The following is a 21,035-nucleotide window of genomic DNA, read 5'->3' on the forward strand; positions in this document are numbered from 1 at the left end:
TTCAATCGCTTGAGGCAAAAAAATAAAATATTCAATGGGCTCAACATGCCACTTATCAATTTCCTCAGGGTGTCTTCTTTCCAAAATGGGGTCATTTGGGGGGGTTTTGTACTGCCCTGCCATTTTAGCACCTCAAGAAATGAGATAGGCAGTCGTAAACTAAAAGCTGCGTAAATTCCAGAAAACGTACCTTAGTTTGTAGATGTGACAACTTTTGCGCAAACCAATAAATATACAATTATTGACTTTTTTTTTACCAAAGACATGTGGCTGAATACATTTTGGCCTAAATGTATGACTAAAATTGAGTTTATTGGATTTTTCTAATAACAAAAAGTAGAAAATATAATTTTTTTTCAAAATTTGCGGTCTTTTTACGTTTATATCGCAAAAAATAAAAATCGCAGAGGCAATCAAATACCATCAAAAGAAAGCTCTATTTGTGGGAAGAAAAGGACGCAAATTTTGTTTGGGTACAACATTGCATGACCGCGCAATTACCAGTTAAAGCAGCGCAGTGCCAAAGTGTAAAAAGACCTCTGGTCATTTACCAGCAAAATGGTCCGGTCTGAAGGTGGTTAAAACAGGTCGTCCACGCCAACAACATATTAAAATAAAGCCTACGGCACCTGGTATTCCCAGAAGATCTCCCATCCAGGTACTAACCAGGCCCAAACCTGCTTAGCATCCGAGATCAGAGGAGATTGGGCACATTCAGGGTGATGAGGCCGAAGGCGATTTTGTTGACCACTCTCAACCCTCTTGACAAACGCCAAGATGGTCACCTCGGCAAACAAGCAGAAAAATAAAACAGTTTGTCGATGCCAACAACATATAAAAAAAAAGCCTATGGCACCTGGTACTCCCAAGCAGTCTCCAACCCAGGTACTAACCAGGCCTGACCCTGCTTATCACCCGAAATCAGACGAGATTGGGCGCATTCAGGGTGATGAGGCCTTAAGGGTTCTTCATTACCTCTCTCAGCCCTCTTGACAAAGGCCAAGATGGTCACCTCGGCAAACAAGCAGAAAAATAAAACAGGTCGTCGACGCCAACAACATATTAAAAAAAAGCCTACAGCACCTGTTATTCCCTGACGGTCTCCCATCCAGGTACTAACCAGGACTGACACTGCTTAGCTTCCGAGATCAAACGAAATGGAGGGTGATGTGGCTGTAGGCACATTTGCTGCCCACTCTCACCCCTCTTGACAAACGCCAAGATGGTTATCTCAGCAAACAAGCAATAAAATAAAACAGGTCGTCGATGCCAACAACATATTAAAAAAAAGACTACGGCACCTGGTATTCCCATGCGGTCTCCCATCCAGGTACTAACCAGGCCCGAACCTGCTTAGCATCTAAGATCAAACGAGCTTGAGTGCATTCAGGGTGATGTGGCCGTATGTGATCTTGGTGGCCACTCTCAACCCTCTTGACAAACGCCAAGATGGGCACCTCGGCAAACAAGCAAAAAAATTAAACAGGACGTTGACGACAACAACATATTTAAAAAAGCCTACGGCACCTGGTACTCTTAAGCGTTCTCCCATCCAGGTACTAACCAGGCCCGACCCTGCTTAGCATCCAAGATCAAACGAGCTAGAGTGTATTCAGGGTGATGTGGCCGTATGCGATCTTGGCGGCCACTCTCAACCCACTACCCCCACCACAGGGACGTCCCATTTCCCTTGCACTGCCAGGTGATCTCAGTGTGCTCCCCACCCTTTCGAACTTGCGTCGGTGGTAAGAATGGTCCAGGAAGGGCATTGCAGGAGCCGAGGCTTTGAAATGAGGTCTTCCTTCGACCCCCAGAGGAGACTTCTCTTCATAGAAGCTGAAATTGATATTCTTTGACAGATGGACTTCTTCCTCCACTGCATCAAAAAGCCCCATTGAAAAGTCCTCAGATGCCAATGAGCCCAAGGTAACAGTGGAAGGCAAGCCGCCATGGTCTCGATTAAACTCAAGCAATTCGAGGCTGACAGGTGGGAGAGAGATCTGACGTGGACCATCTTCTGAACAATCGCCTTCACCTTCTGGGGAGGGAGGCACACTGTACCAGCCTTGGTGTTGAATAGAGCACCCAGGTAAATCATCATCTGAGTTGGGGTTAGGAGGCTCTTCTCTGTATTTACTAACCATCCAAACTCTCTCAGAGTCCTCAGAAGAATCTCCTTGTGGTCCCGTAGCTGAGCTTGATCGGACGCTAGCAGTAGAATGTCATCCAAAAAGTGAAAGACTCGAAGGTGCCAGGGCTGAAATTAGAACTTTTGAGACTATCCTTGGTGATGTGCATAGGCCAAAAGGCAGGCATTGAAACTGGAGATGTGTTGAGCCTATTGCCACTCTCAAAAATCTTTGGAACGCTGGTAACACGGGAACATGGAAATAAGCATCTTGCGAGTCTACCGATACCATCCAGTCTCCTGGTTGGACCATCTGGATGATCGTCTGCAAGGATTCCATCTTGAACGAGTCGGGCTGTATGAAACGATTTAACCTCTTCAGATCCACCACTGGTCTCCACTCTCCACTCTTCTTGGGGACGAGGAAGAGAGGAGAATAGAATCCCATGAATCTCTCGGAGGGAGGGACCAGTAAAACTGCCTGTTGTACTACAAGAAGGTGAAGATATTTCTGCAGAGCTTCCGCTTTCTGCTGTGAAGTTGGACTTTTTGTTAGAACTAACGAGTCTTGTGGGGGCACATCTTGGAAGGTCCAAAAATGGGTAAAACGGACTGTAGAGACCACCCACGGATCTTCGCAACGACTGCCCGATACCTCCACAAACCTCTTCAACCTGGCTGCAGTGGCCTTTTGTCAAAAGGACTTTGTCCCCTCCTGAGTATTGGAGAGGCTTCTCTATTTGCCTTTAGAAACGTGGCCTGAGTACTCCTCCAATTCTTTTTGGGGTCTCTGCCTTGTCTAAAGTTGGAGAAATTCCTATTCCTGGAAGCTTGGAATTTTGTTGATACCACGCGTGAATGCCTCACCCTTCTATCCTGGGGAAGTAGCCCCAACTTCCCTCCTGTCACTCTCGAGATTGCCTTTTCCAGTCTTTCTCCAAAGAGTGCATTCCCATCAAAAGGGATTTTGCACCAGTTTTGTTTTGATGCTGCGTCGGCTGCCCATAGCTTTTATAATGTCGTCCTTTGGTACATCTTCTCGGATGACTACTTCAATGTTTTCTGTCCAAACTTTAATGGCATTAGACACCAAGGCTAAAGCCACAGCCAGTCTACATGCTCCTCCAGCCAACTGATAGGCTTTTTTCAAATCCATCTACACGCCTGTCCAGAGGATCTTTAAAAGGAGGCCGAATCCTCCATAGGTAGGGTGATGTTCTTGGTTAAACGCACCACTGCTGCATCAACTACTGGAGGTGTATCCAGGAAGGCTGTATCTGACTTGGCCAGCGGGTACAACTTCGGGAGTCTTTTTAGGGAGAAGCGTTTATCCGTCCTCTTCCATTCCCTTTCTATTAAATCCTTTAATTCTTCTAGAAAGGGAAAAAAATGTATTTAATTTTCAGAAATGGAAAAAAGGTTTTTGTCTTTTTAGGAGGCACTTCCACCTCTTCCCAGCAGATAGCTTGTTTAACCGCCAAGACAAAAGGTTGTACTAATGAAAAATTAAACCCAGAGGGTTCTGATTCATCTGAGGAATCCTCCGACTCGGCACTATCCCCAGCAGATAAGGGAGGCGGGGTTGAAGAACTGCCTGCTGGGTCCGCGGATGATTCACCCTGGTTAGTCATTTCTGACGTTTGACCCCTAAGCGTGTCTTGCAGGGAGGGAGTTGTATGAATTAGCTCTGCTAATGAGTCTTTAACCACTTAACAACCGGCCCATAGCCGAATGACGGCTACAGGTCAGTTGTTTAACTCTGGGAGGCTGTCATATGACGTCCTCCCAGAATTCCGCTCTCCCGCGCCCCCTGGGGCGCGCACTCGAGAGCATCCTTGACTGCCGGGTCCACAGGACCCGGCGCATCACGGATCACGGTAAACGGCCACTCATCGCGGCCGTTTAACACGTGATCACTCCGTCAAATGACAGAGAGATTACTTGTAAACAAACCGGCGTCATAACATAACATAACGGCGTTCCTCCCTCCCCCTCTCTGTACCGATCGGTACAGCGGAGGGGGAAGAGATCAGTGTCAGCAGCGCTGTGGGCTGCATCTGCAGTGCCCACATCGCTGCTCACCGAAAATTAACCCCATCATACCCTGCCATTACTCTGCTGCAATACTCTGCTGCAATACTCTGCTGCAATACTCTGCTGCAATACCCTGCAACAGCACTCTGCAATACCCTGCAACAACACTCTGCAATGCTCTGCAATACCCACCAATACCCTGCAACACTCTGCAATGCTCTGCAACACCCTGCAACACTCTGCAATACCCGCCAATACCCTGCAACACTCTGCAATGCTCTGCAACACCCGCCAATACCCTGCAACACCCGCCAATACCCTGAAACACTCTGCAATACCTTGCAACACTCTGCAATACTCTGCAATACCCTGCAACACTCTGCAATACCCTGCAACACTCTGCAATGCTCTGCAACACCCGCCAATACCCTGCAACACTCTGAAATGCTCTGCAACACCCGCCAATACCCTGCAACACTCTGCAATGCTCTGCAACACCCGCCAATACCCTGCAATGCTCTGCAACACAATACTCTGCAACGCCATACTCTGAGATATCCAGTCATACTCGGAGATACCCAGTCATACTCGGAGATACCCAGCCATACTCGGAGATACCCAGCCATACTCGGAGATACACAGCCATAGTCGGTGATACCAATAGACCCCCCTCCCGCCGCTCTCCGATGCTTCTACCGACTCGCCAATACGATCAAAGCCAGAATCTTTTTTTTATTTATTTTTTATTTTTTCAGGCTTCCCAGCTTAGAGGTGAGATGCAGGGTCTTATTGACCCCATATCTCACTGTAAAAAGGACCTGTCATGCCATATTCCTATTACAAGGGATGTTTACATTCCTTGTAATAGGAATAAAAGTGATCAAAAAATTTATTTTTGGGGAAAAAAAGTCAAACTAAAATAAATAAAGTAAAATGAACAATACATTGTTTTTTTTTTAAAGCGCCCCTGTCCCCATGTGCTCGCCTTGCGGAAGCGAACGCAAACGGTGTTCAAACCACACATGTGAGGTATCGCTGCGAACGTTAGAGCGAGAGCAATAATTCTAGCCCTAGACCTTCTCTGTAACTCAAAACATATAACCAGTAAAAAAAATGTAAATCATCGCCTATGGGGATTTTTAAGTAGAGATGTTTGGCGCCATTCCACGAGCGTGTGCAATTTTGAAGAGTGACATGTTAGGTATCTATTTACTCAGCGTAACTTCATCTTTCACATTATGCAAAAATTGGGCTAACTTTACTGAGTTTTTTTTTTAAGCACAAAACTGTTTTTAAAAAAAAAAAAGCATTTGAAAAATTGCTGCACAAATACCGTGCGAGATAAAAAGTTGCAACGACCACCATTGTATTCTCCAGGGTGTTTGCTAAAAAACATATATAATGTTTTGGGATTCTTTGTAATTTTCTAGCAAATAAATGATGATTTTTACATGTAGGAGAGAAATGTCAGAATTGTCCTGGGTGCTCCAGAACGCCTGATGGCGCTCCCTGCATGTTGGGCCTCTGTATGTGGCCACACTGTGTAAAAGTCTCACACATGTGGTATCACCGTACTCGGGAGTAATAGCAGAATGTGTTTTGGGGTGTAATTTGTGGTATGCATATGCTGTGTGTGAGAAATAAACTGATAATATGACAATTTTGTGAGAAAAAAAAAAAAAGTTAAAAAAATCTTGATTTTGCAAAGAATTGTGGGAAAAAATAGCAACTTAAAAAAACTCATCATGCCTCTTACTAAATACCTTGGAATGTCTTCTTTCCAAAAAGGGGTCATTTGGGGGGTATTTGTACTTTTCTGGCATGTTAGGGTCTCAAGAATTCAAATAGGCCGTCAGTACTTCAGGTGTGATCAATTTTCATATATTGGCACCATAGCTTGTGGACTCTATAACTTTCACAAAGACCAAATAATATCCACCAATTTGTACTCATTTTTACCAAAGATATGCAGTAGTATAAATTTTGGCCAAAATTTATGAAGAAAAAATTACTAATCTGCTAAATTTTGTTGGTCTACACCTGCGGCGCCGCCCACCCCCGCTGCCAGTGTGTGTGTGTGTCAGTGTAAAGTGCAGTGGGTGGCGCCACAGTTAAATGTCTCCGCACGGCAACGGCGGCATGTCGGGGGCCAGTCTGTCACTGTGGATGTCGGAGCAGGGGCCAGTCGGATGTCGGGGGCCAGTCATGGTATGTGGATGTCGGAGGCCAGTCTGTGGATGTTGAGGGCCAGTCTGTGGATGTTGGGGGCCAGTCTGTGGATGTGGGGGCTAGTCTGTGGATGTCGGGGGCCAGTCTGTGGATGTCGGGGGCCAGTCTGTGGATGTCGGGGGCCAGTGATATGTTGGGGGCCAGTGGTACGTCGGGGGCCAGTCTGCAGATGTGGGGGCCGGTCTGTGAAATATGTGGGGGCAGGTCTGTGCAGGATGTGGGGGGGCGGTCTGTGGATGTGGGGGGGGGCGGTCTGTGGATGTCAGAGGGGCACCAGATGTAAGGAGGGGCTCTGCTGATGGACACAGATGTGAGGAAGGTACCTCTGATGGGGCACCTGATATAAGACAGACTCCGCTTGGGACAGCTGATGGCATCTGGTGGCAGGTAACATGGCTAGTGACGCGCTCATGGCTCCCACTGATTCAGCATTATGGTGAGTTGAATGATTTCATTTAATGTTACAATGTAATAATAGAAATAATGCGCTTCAATCATCCTGACACCATAACAATCATGGCGCCGGGATGATTGAAGCGCCAACACCAGGTATTTGGATCTTTATCTGCTGATTGTCAAACTCTGGAAAACACATATTGCTATTGTGGTGTAGGATCGGGGGGCTGCTGTCCCTCCTTTCCCTCTCCCCCCTCCCTCCGTTCCCTCTCCATCCAGCATTCATCTCAGACTCTAACCACACCCATTTGAGCCACGCCCACTATTACCGTAAACCACACCCCCCTGTTTGCATGCCCCACCCCCTAATTATACCTACTGCCAAAAAAGTGTCCCGATTTTTTTTTTACAATGTTGGCAACTATGAGATATATATATATATATATATATATATATATATATATATATATATATATATATATATATATATAAAAGCAGAACCAAATTCCAATGTAGGAAGTGGCTGCTGCCCCAAAAGACCCCCAGAAGGGGCTCCCCTCTTATAAGCGCTAGTTAGTAACCCAAGACCGGGGACTGCATCTGGGAGAGGCCAAAACCCAGACGGAAAACTGCCCAGGGCAGAGGTAAGATATGTCCATACACTATCCGTTAGGTATGAGGAAAAAAAGGAGAATGCTGGGGGGGTAGGGTTGTCATTTTTATAAGCTATTAACTATCCTGGTGGGAGGACCTCGGGGCGGAGCTATTACAGGTATGCTGCCATGGTGGAACCAGGAAAGTTTTATTTGTGGGGAAAAAATAAAAAAATAAAGGAAAAGGACAATATTTGGGCACAATGTCTCTCTTACTGTATGCAAATTTGCGTTCGTGGCTTGAAGGTGTTACTTTTTTTTTTTTTAGAACGGTTGGCTTTTTAGTGATAACAACCAAGGCGGCTAAAAGCCGTTCGAGAAGGGATGTCCAACCCCCCCCTCCAGCCGCTCTTCCTGTCCCACTGGTAGACCTGAGCCACCAGTCGGCACGTCCGCCCCCCAAGCTGAGACCTGAACAAAGCCAGATTTGGTTTGGATCGGGTCTCCGATGTAAAATCCCAACAGCACCGATTTATAAAAAAAAATAACAGTATTCAGAATCGCTGATTTTGGTGATCTGAATACTTGTAAGTGCAAAAGGAGGGTCTTTTAGACCCCTGATACCTACATAAAGAGTACCATTCACATGCCTATTACTGTCACATTCCTTGTGACAGCAATAAAAGTGATGAGATTTATTTTTATTTTTTTAAAGGGACAATGCAAAAAAAGAAAAAAAAATAAGATTTTTTTTTTTAAAGCGCCCCCCTCCCATCTTCGCATGCTTGCACAGCAAAGAAAACGCTTACGTAAGTCACACCTCATATATAAATGGTGTTCAAATCACACATAAGGTATTGCCACAATCGTCAGAGTAAGCGCAATAATACTAGCACTAGATCTCCTCTGTAACTCTAACCTGGTAACCATTACATTATTTTTAAAAGCGCTGTCTATGGAGATTTATTCCTTAGTTTTAAAGCAAATAGTACATGGATAAAAATCAGTTCATGTCCTCAAAATATCAGTACTAACACAGCGCTAAACAATAAACAAATTAAAGTCCCAAATAACAGCATAAAAATCCAAAAGGAGATTGTGCAGAAAGGGTGACAATGATGGTATTAATCAACTCTGTGAGGTGATAATAATGTTCATCAAAAAGTGCTGTAACTACTCCATCCACCAGGATTGCACCAATATTTCACCGCGTGAAGTTTGTATCCCCTCAGGGGGTTAAACTCACCAGATATAAGAATAATAAGCGCCTTTAAAGGGAATAATCCAGTTTTTATATACCGCAATTCAAATGTCCTCCACCAGGGTTCGTCTGCCAAACACGCTTCCTTGCTTGCTTCTGGGCTCTCACTCTTTCTGCTACACCCTATCTTCTCTCTTCTCATGCCAGATTTATAGTATAGTAGGTTCCGCCATTTTCCTATAGTAGCGAGAGCGAGAGAACGGCGATAATGTCTCGGGGGCATACCAGGCCCTTAGGTCCGGTAGGAGTTTTAAGGGGAATCCCCTACGCCGAAAAAAAGGCGTGGGGTCCCCATCCGAGCACGCAGCCCGGCCGGTCAGTAGTACGCTATACCTTACCAGTCCTTAGAAGGACCTTTGTAGAACTAGTAGGTTGTGATTAGAAGACTGTACCTCAGTCCCTATACTCATAAAGGACTGCTGCAGAATAGGACAGCAGTCAGCAGTAGTGCACCTCAACCCTATATATTGTGGACCTATACCAGTCCTTAAGGATTAGCAGACTGTACCTCACTCAACCCTATATACTGTAGTACGCTATACCTTACCAGTCCTTAGAACGACCTTTGTAGAACTAGTAGGTTGTGATTAGAAGACTGTACCTCAGTCCCTATACTCATAAAGGACTGCTGCAGAATAGGACAGCAGTCAGCAGTAGTGCACCTCAACCCTATATATTGTGGACCTATACCAGTCCTTAAGGTTTAGCAGACTGTACCTCACTCAACCCTATATACTGTAGTACGCTATACCTTACCAGTCCTTAGAAGGACCTTTGTGGAACTAGTAGGTTGTGATTAGCAGACTGTACCTCTGTCCCTATACTTATAAAGGACTGCTGCAGAATAGGGCAGCAGTCAGCAGTAGTGCACCTCAACCCTATATATTGTGGACCTATACCAGTCCTTAAGGATTAGCAGACTGTACCTCACTCAACCCTATATACTGTAGTACGCTATACCTTACCAGTCCTTAGAAGGACCTTTGTGCAGTGAATCTGGAATCGACAACTACAAGCATTCTTTTTTTATATGTGAAATTCTGACAATTCAGGACTCTTGAGACAATGGAGGCGAGGGAAGGTCAGGGTAGGCAAAGAAGAGGGTGCAGGAGATGATCACCAGCACCAGGACCGTGATTTAGAGCACTGACACCTGCACCGTGATAGAGCGATCTGACACCAGCACCGTGACATAACACATGTATGAGGTGAATCTGGCATCGACAACTACAAGCATTCTTTTTTATATGTGAAATTCTGACAATTCAGGACTCTTGAGACAATGGAGGCGAGGGAAGGTCAGGGTAGGCAAAGAAGAGGGTGCAGGAGATGATCACCAGCACCAGCACCGTGATATACAGCACTGACACCTGCACCGTGATAGAGTGCACTGACACCAGCACCGAGATAGAGAGCACTAACAGCAGCACTGATACCAGCAACTTGCTGCTGGGCCCCAAAAATATGACACCGCTCAACCTCTTCAAACAGGAGGGTACGGGCATATAGTACGGTGTGCTTTTTAGGTTGTGATTAGCAGACTGTACCTCACTGAACCCTATATACTGTAGTACACTATACCTTACCAGTCCTTAAAAGGACCTTTGTGGAGCTAGTAGGTTGTGATTAGCAGACTGTACCTCAGTCCCTATACTGATAAAAGGACTGCTACAGAATTGGGCAGCAGTCAGCAGTAGTGCACCTCACCCCTATATATTGTGGACCTATACCAGTCCTTAAGGATTAGCAGACTGTACCTCATTCAACCCTATATACTGTAGTACACTATACCTTACCAGTCCTTAGAAGGACCTTTGTGCAAATAGTAGGTTGTGATTAGCAGACTGTACCTCAGTCCCTATAATCATAAAGGACTGCTGCAGAATAGGGCAGCAGTCAGCAGTAGTGCACCTCAACCTTATATATTGTGGACCTATACCAGTCCTTAAGGATTAGCAGACTGTACCTCACTCAACCCTATATACTGTAGTATGCTATACCTTACCAGTCCTAAGGCCACGTACACACGGGCGGATTGTCTGCCCAACTAAGTTCGTCAGACAATCCGACAGAAAGTCCGTTCAAAATTTGAATGAACGGACTTGACCACACACGATGAGCAGACAGTCCGCTGAAAGCGTGCGTGATGACGTGTACAGCACGTACGACGGGACTAGAAAAACGACGTCCTATACACTGCAATGCAACCTTCGGCCGTGTAAATCCTTTCTGAGCATGCGCCATACTTAGTCCGTCCAACTTGCCTACACACGAGCGGACTGTCCGCTGAAACCAAGTTTGGACGGACAAAACCAAGTTTGAACGGACAAAATTACGGAAATTCCGTAAGACTTTGTTCGTCAGACAGTCCGCTGAAAAAGTCCGCTGAAGCCCACACACTAGCGGATTGTCCGCTGAAACACGGTTCAGCGGACTAAGTTGGACAGACAATCCGCCCGTGTGTACGCGGCCTTAGAAGGACCTTTGTGCAAATAGTAGGTTGTGATTAGCAGACTGTACCTCAGTCCCTATTCTCATAAAGGACTGCTTCAGAGTAGGGCAGCAGTCAGCAGTAGTGCACCTCAACCCTATATATTGTGGACCTATACCAGTCCTTAAGGATTAGCAGACTGTACCTCACTCAACCCTATATACTGTAGTACGCTATACCTTACCAGTCCTTAGAAGGACCTTTGTGCAAATAGTAGGTTGTGATGAGCAAACTGTACCTCAGTCCCTATACTCATAAAGGACTACTGCAGCAGAAGGGCAGCAGTCAAGTATAATATTCTTTCTTTATTTGGAAGAAAGAATATTATACGTGTACAAGCCTATTACCATACCAGTCCTGAAAAGAACCTTTGTGGACCTAATAGTAAAAGCTACTGATTAAACTGACTGTTCCTCACTGCCACACACAGCTTCCTGCCTGTCCCTATTTAAACTGACAAAACACAGGCTCCTGCAACAATAACTTGAATAGCACTCAAAACTATATCCTGCACTACTTTACCATATCAGTCCTGAAAAGGACTTTTGTGGACCTAATAGTAACAGCTAATGATTAAACTGACTGTCCCTGCTGCACACAGCGTCCTCTCTCAGCCCTGACAAAAGACAATCTGCAGCAACAATGACTTGAATAGCAGTGCCTCAAACCTATATCCGTGTCACCCATCCGTGCCATCTTATCTGTGCCCATCAGTGCCGCCTTATCTGTGCCCATCAGTATTGCCTTATCTGTGCCTATCGGTGCCACTTTTTCTGTGCCTATCGGTGCCACTTTATCTGTGCCTATTAGTGCCGCCTTAACTATGCCTATCAGTGCCCACCAGTGCAGCCTATTAGTGCCCACCAGTGCAGCCTATCAGTGCCCACCAGTGCCGCCTCATCAGTGCACTTCAATGAAGGAGAAAAATTACCTGTTTGCAAAATTTTATAACAAACTATTAAACATGATTTTTTATTTTTTTTGCATCTTTTTTGTTTGTCTAGCAAAAAATAAAACTCCCAGCTGTAATTAAATACCACCAAAAGAAAGCTCTATTTGTGGGGAAAAAATGATAAAAATTTAATTTGGGTACGGTGTTGTATGACCGCGCAATTGTCATTCAAAGTGCATCAGCGCTGAAAGCTGAAAATTGGTCAGGGCAGGAGGGGGGTTTAAGTGCCCAGTAAGCAAGTGGTTAAAGTGGTGCTCCGGCCAAAATGACACTTTTTAAATAAAAATACCCCTATAATACACAAGCTTAATGTATTCAGTACAGTTGATCTGTAAACTAAGGTCTGTTTTGTTAGGTTATTACAGCATTTTGAAAGTTTATAAACTAGCAGCAGACTGTGACCATCTGAAGTGTGGGCATCTGAAGCCAGACTGCATTTCTTCCTGGATTTCAGCCTTGCTCAATGCTGCACAAGCAGTGTAATAAGTTTCAGGTCAGGTTTCCATGGCAACGGCAGTGTTAGAGGAAGTTGCCACCCATATCTATGCAAACCCCTCCTCCCTCCAGGAACCAGTAAATATACTGCATGTACAAGGAATATTATTCAAGAAACACACACACACACAAACGCTATATATATATCGTGTTCTGTACATATATACACACACATATCTACACTCAGCTGATACTTTTTTCTGTACAGCTTTTCATTTAAAAAGAAAAAAATAATAATTAAAAAAATAATCACAGCAACACAATTCATTTATGCATCTAGACGTATTGAAGACAACTTTATGAAGTTCAAACTGTGCATATTAATTTTGAAAAATTGTGCTTGTGTTTTGGTGTTAGGCCCCTTTCACACGGGATGGATCAGTAATGATCCGCCCCGTGATGATCCGCTTGCTCAGCGGGGATCGCTCTGTTGTCCCCGCTGAGCCGGAGGATAACAGGGCGGTCCCAGCACACTGAGCACATCGCATCACATTGCTCCCAGCACATAGAATCGCATCTCCACCAGCACATCGAATCGCATCACCCCCAGCACATCGAATTGCATCTCCTCCAGCACATCTAATCACATCTCCCCAGCACATCGAATCACCCCCAGCACATCGCATCGCCCAAAGCACATTGCATCACCCCCAACACATCAAATTGCATCAGCACTTTGAATCGCTTCACCCCAACACCTAGAATCCCATCGCCCAATCGCATTACATATCCCCAGAACATCAAATCGCCCCCAGCACATCACATCGCATCGCCCCCAGCACATCGCATCACATCCAATCGCATCAGCACATCGAATCGCTTCGCCCCAACACATCGAATCCCATCGCCCAATCGCATCTCCCCAGAACATCGAATCGCCCCAAAGCCCATTGCATCACCCACAACACCTTACATCAGAGTTCCACTTTATAGCAGAGTATCGCCCCCTTGCATCAGAGTATGGCAGAGTGCCCCCTTACACATACACTATATTGTCAAAAGTATTGGGACACCTTCCTTTACACACGAACACACACAAACTTTAATGGAATATCAGTCTTCGTCCATAGGGTTCAATATTTAGTTGGCACGCACTTTGCAGTTATAACAGCTTCAACTATTCTGGGAAGGCTGTCTACAAGGTTTAGGAGTGTGTCTATGGGAATATTAATAATAGTGGGAGGGGCAAGAATTGTCCCCGCCCACTATGTATGGGGCGCTGGTAGAAGGGAATTAATTAATTAATTAATTTACAGTTAAATGTTGTTAGAGTACTTACCTTTGATTGGTCCAGAGGCTTAGTAACGGTTGCCACAAACAGGAGACCCTATAAAAGAGAAAAAAGTGTGTCAGTTGCCGCAGTATAACGGACAAAGAAGATCAGAACACATCCCTGCAGTTTCGTTATGGAGTCCTTACTGCGACAGGTGATCGAACGGGCTGGTGCCATGGATGGAGAGCGGTGGCTCCATTCCTGTCTGTCGGCTTATCCGGTGGCTGGTTCTGGTAGTGTTCCATCTGTGGATGTCCCTCTGGTGGAGCAGTTTGATTTCCTCAGTGCATTCTCTCGGGTACCCCAGGATCTTCCGGTTTCGGCGGCTTCCTCTTCCTCCCGGTCGGTCCCTCCTCTTGACACGGTGACGCAAGAACCTTTCGGAGATGTCCGCAGCTGTTCGGCCTATTCTCCGATCTCCGAGGACGGCGCAGGTGCAGTGGACCATCGGGCTGCCCGGAAAAAAACGAGAAGGAGACCGCGAAGATTTGAATCGGTGGATTCACCCCTGCAAAACAAAAAAGGTACTGGGTCTGCTTGTTTGAAGAAAAAGAAGAAATCGAATCATTTGAATGTTACTGGGCATACTGTCACTGCTAGGGACAATGTCTATAGTGCTTTACATGTATCTGATGCGGTGGCTGCTACAGTTGATAATGCTTCACTGGTGCTTGATAACGTTGCCATGGTGAATGACAGAGCTCCTGTAATGGCTGCAGATTGCTCCATTTCTGAAGGATTTCAGCAGGCAGCTGTTCCTACTGCTCAAGAAGTTTCACGTTTAAATGGAGGTGAGTCGATTGATGCCTCTATTCTGCAAAACTTTATGATTAATATGTCACAACTTTTATCTAATTTATTGCCTAAAACTGCTTCTTCTCGCTCTGCTGATGACGCTGCTCTTATGTCAGTTTCAAAAGATAGTGTTCATACTGCTTCAAATTCTTCTGTTTTACTTAATGTCGATTTGACTTCCTCTGGTTTATCATTAGTTCCCTCTTGTGCTACTGTTTCTAATGTTCCTGAACCTTACATTAAAGAAGTACTTACGTGTGAATTGTCTCCATTAGGTTTTCACTTACCTATTTCAGTTAAAGAAAAGATTTGGAAAGGGGATTATATTGAATTGCTTTCCTTATTGCCGTCATTTAAAGAATATAGGTTTGATAAAAAATATGGTGAGAAATCTGATGATGACAGGAGACGTTTAGGCACACGCAATTTTAATAATTGGTTACAATCTTTTTGTATTTATGCTAGTGTAATGGGCGAATGTCATCCTGAGTTATGTAGCGGTATGTTTCATCATGTTGAAATAATTTTAGAAGCTTATAAAATTTTTCCAGGTTTAGCTTGGTTCTCTTATGATGAAGCCTTTCGACAGAAGCTTTCGGTTCATAAGTCTTCCTTTGGAGCAGGGAGAGACTGCAGTGACCCAAATCGCTAGCTATTAGGTCCACAAAAGTTATTTTAAGGACTGGTATGGTATAGGTGTAGTTCAGGATGGGTGGCACTAATAGGTACCACTGATAGATGGGACTGATGGGCACTGATAGGTGGCTCTGATAGGTGGCACTGATGGGCACTGATGGGCGGCGCTGATGGGCACTGGTAGATGAAACTGATGGGCACGGATATGTGGCACTGAGGTGCAGCACCGTTGTTGAGGCAGATTGTGGGCACTGATGTGTGGCACTGTGGGCACTGATGTGTGGCACTGTGGGCACTGCTGGGTGGCACTATGGGCACTGCTGGGTGGCACTGATTGGGGGCACTTTTTTATTACAGAGGTGGCACTGGCAGGGGGCAGGTGGGTACTGGTAAGCTGGCCGTGATCGGGACTGATGTCCCAATCACGGCCGCCGTTGATCGGCTCTTTTTTTTTTCTCCTCGCGCTGTCAGCACGAGGAGGAAAAATAGCCGATTACCGGCTCCGTTGTATCACATGATCAGCTGTCATTAGCTGACAGCTGATCACATGGTAAGGGGTCGGGATCGACCCCTTGCTTGGATCTGTGATCAGACGAGTCTCATAAATGGGCAGGCCGCTCGTGCATGGGACGACGTCAATAGACGTCGTCCCGGCAAAGGAGGTCCGCGCTGTAGCCATCATTTGGCTATAGCGCGGGTCTCTACTGGTTAAACTGAGCCGCAGATCTAAACCATTCTGCAGAAACTCCAAAACTACTGAGGTGGACGGAGTGGTGGGGTCCAACTGCTTACTTTCTGCAAATGTTTTAAATGTATTCCATATTTTAGAATAGATAAAGTTTGTGGAAGGTTTCCTAGCCTTTAGGAGAGTAGAAATCACCCCCACTGAGAATCCTAATGACTGGAAATTCTGCCGCTCAAGATCCAAAGATGTAGATTCAGTTTGTGAGGAGCTGGGTGCACCAATTTCCCCTGTCAGAGAAGCTGCGGGAACACTGGGATCTTGACCGGCGGGGCATATGCTGAGATGTTCTTAGATGTAGATGTACCAGCCTTGGTGTTGAATAGAGCACCCAGGTAAATCATCACCTGAGTTGGGGTTAGGAGGCTCTTCTCTGTATTTACTAACCATCCAAACTCTCTCAGAGTCCTCAGAAGAATCTCCTTGTGGTCCCGTAGCTGGGCTTGATCGGACGCTAGCAGTAGAATGTCATCCAAAAAGTGAAAGACTCGAAGGTGCCAGGGCTGAAATTAGAACTTTTGAGAATATCCTTGGTGATGTGCATAGGCCAAAAGGCAGGCATTGAAACTGGAGATGTGTTGAGCCTATTGCCACTCTCAAAAATCTTTGGAACGCTGGTAACACGGGAACATAGAAATAAGCATCTTGCAAGTCTACCGATAACAAGCAGTCTCCTGGTTGGACCATCTGGATGATCGTCTGCAAGGATTCCATCTTGAACGAGTCGAGCTGTATGAAACGATTTAACCTCTTCAGATCCACCACTGGTCTCCACTCTCCACTCTTCTTGGGGATGAGGAAGAGAGGAGAATAGAATCCCATGAATCTCTTGGAGGGAGGGACCGGTAAAACTGCCTGTTGTACTACAAGAAGGTGAAGATATTTCTGCAGAGCTTCTGCTTTCTGCTGTGAAGTTGGACTTTTTGTTAGAACTAACGAGTCTTGTGGGGGCACATCTTGGAAGGTCCAAAAATGGGTAAAACGGACTGTAGAGACCACCCACGGATCTTCGCAACGACTGCCCGATACCTCCGCAAACCTCTTCAACCTGGCTGCAGTGGCCTTTTGTCAAAAGGACTTTGTCCCCTCCTGAGTATTGGAGAGGCTTCTCTATTTGCCTTTAGAAACGTGGCCTGAGTACTCCTCCAATTCTTTTTGGGGTCTCTGCCTTGTCTAAAGTTGGAGAAATTCCTATTCCTGGAAGCTTGGAATTTTGTTGATACCACGTGTGAATGCCTCACCCTTCTATCCTGGGGAAGTAGCCCCAACTTCCCTCCTGTCACTCTCGAGATTGCCATTTCCAGTCTTTCTCCAAAGAGTGCCTTCCCATCAAAAGGGATTTTGCACCAGTTTTGTTTTGATGCTGCGTCGGCTGCCCATGGCTTTTATAATGTCGTCCTTTGGTACATCTTCTCGGATGACTACTTCAATGTTTTCTGTCCAAACTTTAATGGCATTAGACAGCCAGTCTACATGCCACTCCAGCCAACTGATAGGCTTTTTTCAAATCCATCTATACGCCTGTCCAGAGGATCTTTAAAAGGAGGCCGAATCCTCCATAGGTAGGGTGATGTTCTTGGTTAAACGCACCACTGCTGCATCAACTACTGGAGGTGTATCCAGGAAGGCTGTATCTGACTTGGCCAGCGGGTACAACTTCTGGAGTCTATTTAGGGAGAAGCGTTTATCCGTCCTCTTCCATTCCCCTTCTATTAAATCCTTTAATTCTTCTAGAAAGGGAAAAAAATTAATTTCATTTTCAGAAATGGAAAAAAGGTTTTTGTCTTTTTAGGAGGCTCTTCCACCTCTTCCCAGCAGCTTGTTTAACCACCAAGACAAAAGGTTGTACTAATGAAAAATTAAACCCAGAGGGTTCTGATTCATCTGAGGAATCCTCCGACTCGGCACTGTCCCCAGCAGATAAGGGAGGCAGGGTTGAAGAAGTGCCTGCTGGGTCCGCGGATGATTGACCCTGGTTAGTCATTTCTGACGTTTGACCCCTAAGCGTGTCTTGCAGGGAGGGAGTTGTATGAATTAGCTCTGCTAATGAGTCTTTAACCACTTAACAACCGGCCTGCCCCTGCAGAGCTGACAAAATATCTGCCCCAGTGTGGCTCCTGTCCCCCAAACAAACCAGTGCAAGCACAGCATGGCATCGTTTTGCTTGCATAGCCCCTTGAACGCCTACGGAGCACCGCTGGTTCCGAGGACAGAGCACTGGAAGAGGCCATGGAGGAAGAAGAAGAGGAGGGGGTGGAGGAGAGAGGTGTGTCACAACCAGTAGTAGCATTTTGGAGGCATGGTGGTGGAACAACCTCCAACACTACTGCACCTTGTCCTGCATCCTTCCCAGCTGCCAGAAGAGTGACCCAATGGGCCGTGAAAGACAGGTAACGTCCCTGTCCATGCCTGCTGGACCATGAGTCAGCAGTAATATGCACCTTACCACTGACCGCCCTGTCCAGCGAGGCAAGGAGATTGCCTTCCACATGCCGGTAGAGAGCCGGAATCTCCTTCCGTGAGAAAAAGTGGCGTTTGGGGACCTGCCACTGAGGAACCGCACATTGCACAAACTCACGAAAGGGGCCGAGTCTACCAACTGAAAAGGTAGCAGTTGAAGTGCTAGCAATTTAGCCAAGCTAGCATTCAACCGCTGGGCATGTGGATGGCTGGGAGTGAACTTCTTTCTACGGTCCAGCAGCTGGGGCAGGGAAATTTGCCAGCTACAATCGGACGTGGCTGTACTGCTAGAAGAGTGCCTGCAAGCAATTGGCTGTGACACACCTAATTCTAGACCTTCATTCCTCTCAGCGCAGGTTTCAGAGAGGACTGAAGGTCTAGTGGGGTTGGAGATCCCAGCTGATGAGGAGGAAGGAGAGGTCCGCTTTGTTCTTTGGTGTGGGTCTTTGAGGTACACTTGCCAACGAGCTGCATGGCAGATCAACATATGTCTGGTCAAGCATGTGGTGCCCAGAGATAGACTTGAGACATATGTTGCAAATAGCAGCAGTGTGATCTGATGCACTTGTCTCAAAAAAGGCCCACACCAAAGAACTTTTAGAATAACGCGCCCTGCACAGGCGGAGCTCTGCGGTGTGATTCAGTCGGTGTACTGCCCCTAAGCTGGCCCCCGGAGGGCATCCTGCGTCGTTGGAGATGTGCCTCCTCCTCCTCTCTCCTACCAGGCACCCATGTGGAGTCAGTGCCCTCATCATCCCCTACCTCTTCATCGCTGGAGCAAACCTGGCAGTATGCTGCAGCTTGTGGAACATGACTGCTAGATTGCTGTCCTTCTTGAGCATTCCCTCTCTCTGCACTCACGTACTGCCTTCCTCTAGCTGAGTATCATCATCAGAGCCTAAAAAACACTGGGCATCCTCCTGAAGCATGTACCCAACACTAGGCTCAAAGAGTTCAGGGGACTCCTCAGGAGGACGTGGTGGGTCTAGGGAAGGAGTCACTGATGATGACATTGAGACGAGGGAAGAGGATGCGTTGGCACCTGTTTTGCTAGTACCTTACCTTGCTTTGCTAGTACTGCTTTGCTAGTACCCTGAGCCTAGGTGAGAGAGGATGAGGAGGATGAAGAGGGCTTGGTCATCCACTCTACCAAGTCTTCAGTATGATGCGGCTCAACACGTCCAGCTGCCAAAAATAAGGACAAGCGTGTCCCATGGCCACGTGCTGATGACGATGCACCGAGTCCACGACCAGCACTGTTGTCTCTAGACACAGAGCCTGCTTGCCCTCTTTTATCGGCTCGCACCTGTTTGCCTCTCCTTGTTGGCCTTCCAGACATGGTAGTGGCCTGAAGGGAGATGGGAAAACCAGAAATTGGGTAGTGTATATTGTGCTGGAGGCACACAACACCCACTAACTCCTGCAGATGCCTTTAATATAGAACAACAGGAATTAAAGGGTAGATACCGGTGTATACTGTGCTGTGCTGGAGGCAGACAACACCAACTAACTCCTGCAGATGGCAGATGGCTCAATTAAAGAAGAGCAAAATAGGTGGATAAAGGTGTATACTGCGCTCAGGGCACACAGACAACACCCAGAAACTCCTGCAGATGGCTGATAGCTCAATTACAGAAGAGCAATATAGCTATATAGGTGGATAATGGTGTATACTGCACTCAGGGCATACAGACAACACCCAGAAACTCCTGCAGATGGCTGATAGCTCAATTACAGAAGAGCAATATAGCTATATAGGTGGATAATGGACGTTGTATACTGCGTTGAAGGTACACAGAGAACACCCACTAACTCCTGCAGACGCTGGCGGCCTTATATAGTGTGGGGCATGTACTACACAGCCTGAGCTATGATTGACCACAGGGAATCATGGCTGTCCTCATTGCCGGCGCTGTGATTGGCCAAGCATGTGGGGTCACAGTGCATGCTTGGCCAATCATGAGCCAGCAATGCACTGCGATGGCGCAGAGTTCTGGCTTCGTCGAACGGGCAAAGAGCCGGTGTTCGAGTCGAACATGTGTTCGTCTCAAACACCAAGCTCATCCCTAATGTACATATGTTGACATTGACAGATCTTTCTAGCTACAGGGACCTGTAGTCAGGATGTACACATTATGTATATGGTTTCTGTTTGTGAAAGAAAATATATAAATCATCTTTTTTTGATACCACATATTTATTTGTACAAAGCCCTTTTCCAGGTGTATTGCCTTTTTCCCCTTCCCATTTTTGCTTATGGGATGCCCTTGCTCCTGGGTGCAGAACCAATTTTTGTTTTTCTAGACGATGGGAACACGGCTGCTTTTAAGAGGGAGGTGAGTATAGCACCCTCTAGTGTGAGAGTAGAAAAAAAGCATATTTCTGGCCAGGAATAACCTGAATCATTAAATTGGGTCTGGGTTACTAGAGGCCAGGGCTGGATGACTCCTCTTGGCAGCTCTCTGGTGCCTCCCCATGGTGTCTAGAAGGTTGAAGAATCTTCTAGAACTAGAAGGTAGGGGTTAGGAAGGGCTGACATGAATGTTTATG

General features: G+C 46.2%; 3 pseudogenes; all 3 read right to left on the reverse strand.

Moving 5' to 3' along the window:
* Nucleotides 1-617: 617 nt before the first annotated feature.
* On the reverse strand, nt 618-736 carry LOC143979294 (5S ribosomal RNA; annotated as a pseudogene).
* Nucleotides 737-1,289: 553 nt separating this feature from the next.
* Nucleotides 1,290-1,408, reverse strand: LOC143979523 (5S ribosomal RNA; annotated as a pseudogene).
* Nucleotides 1,409-1,515: 107 nt separating this feature from the next.
* On the reverse strand, nt 1,516-1,634 carry LOC143979659 (5S ribosomal RNA; annotated as a pseudogene).
* Nucleotides 1,635-21,035: the final 19,401 nt, after the last annotated feature.

The sequence above is a fragment of the Lithobates pipiens genome, unplaced genomic scaffold, assembly GCF_037356315.1.
Source record: "Lithobates pipiens isolate NorthernLeopardFrog02 unplaced genomic scaffold, aLitPip1_a1.2 Scaffold_13, whole genome shotgun sequence".
Taxonomy (NCBI): Eukaryota; Metazoa; Chordata; class Amphibia; order Anura; family Ranidae; genus Lithobates; species Lithobates pipiens.